The sequence below is a fragment of the Hippocampus comes genome, unplaced genomic scaffold (genome assembly GCF_001891065.2).
Source record: "Hippocampus comes isolate QL1 unplaced genomic scaffold, H_comes_QL1_v1.1 scaffold129, whole genome shotgun sequence".
NCBI lineage: Eukaryota > Metazoa > Chordata > Actinopteri > Syngnathiformes > Syngnathidae > Hippocampus > Hippocampus comes.
Window position 1 is genome coordinate 834,688 of NW_017805992.1, and position 1,205 is coordinate 835,892.

General features: G+C 48.1%; 1 protein-coding gene across 3 annotated transcripts in view; it reads left to right on the forward strand.

The window, feature by feature from the left end:
- Positions 1–276: 276 nt before the first annotated feature.
- The window catches only part of fgf24 (fibroblast growth factor 24), a 21,462-nt gene continuing 20,533 nt past the window's right edge, over positions 277–1,205 (forward strand). For 2 of the 3 annotated variants that reach the window (XM_019892219.1, XM_019892221.1), the window contains exon 1: positions 277–947. The gene's annotated coding sequence lies outside the window, so the exon portion shown is untranslated. The other variant, XM_019892220.1, reaches the window with a different exon arrangement.

Below are 1,205 nucleotides of genomic sequence, written 5' to 3' on the forward strand. Positions count from 1 at the left end.
AATACTTTCTATTAAATGTTTTAATTAATATTAAAGTGATACATTTTCGGCAGATTATCGCTATTTTTAATATTTTTAAAAACAACAAACAACATGAAACATTTCACGTTTCGTCTATGTTATATATTTTTTACCTATCTAAATTTAAAAAGTGCCGTGTTTTCTTTTTGTTTTGAATATAAAAAGACAAATGCACATATTTCCTATTTATAATCTTTTTTCTTTTTTTACAATTCAAGATAAGTTGAATAAAACACGATGTTGAATGTTAAAAAAAGTCGCCTCATTTCATTTATTGTGTCTCATAAATGAATATCTGTACTTGCAGCGAGGAAAAAAAAAAGTAAACCGCCGCAGAGAAGAGTGGCGATGTTTGGGGGTAGTGGGGGTGGGGGGCTGCGCGAGGGGAAGCCCGTGCATGCTGATGGTCCGTGGGATTACCCTATCAGGTGCAAACCGCTGACATGTTTCCACCCACCAGCGAGCAAAAAGCCTCACAGTGGCCCAACGTGCAGCCGCAGACGCGCAGCTCAGCCCGCTGACAGCCGCCTTTGGATTTCTTCTTTCCGATCAGAATATTTATCAGTGCCAGTCAGGTGGAAGGACTATTTTCAATACACGTCACTCTCACTCGCAGAATTTTCCAAAAGACAAATGGCCCGTGCAAGGTGTAGAACTGCCCCTCTTCAGGTACACTTTGGGAACTTGTGATTTATTTCTGCTTCTCGGGAGAGGATATCATTCGGAAGGGTGGGATTGTGTTGCATTTGATTAATCATCTGGATAAATCGTCGACAAGGAAGCGCCTCATGTTGTCTCGGGTGAACGTGTTACCGTCGGACTCCGCCGCCGCGAGAAGCGTCTCCTCGCCGGAGCCGTGTGCGTAAAAGGCGCACGGGGGGCCGCGTCGGAGCTCCGGGAAGGCGGCGGCGGTGGTGGCGGTGCCCCCCCCCCTTTGGGAACTTGTGATTTATTTCTGCTTCTCGGGAGAGGATATCATTCGGAAGGGTGGGATTGTGTTGCATTTGATTAATCATCTGGATAAATCGTCGACAAGGAAGCGCCTCATGTTGTCTCGGGTGAACGTGTTACCGTCGGACTCCGCCGCCGCGAGAAGCGTCTCCTCGCCGGAGCCGTGTGCGTAAAAGGCGCACGGGGGGCCGCGTCGGAGCTCCGGGAAGGCGGCGGCGGTGGTGGCGGTGCCC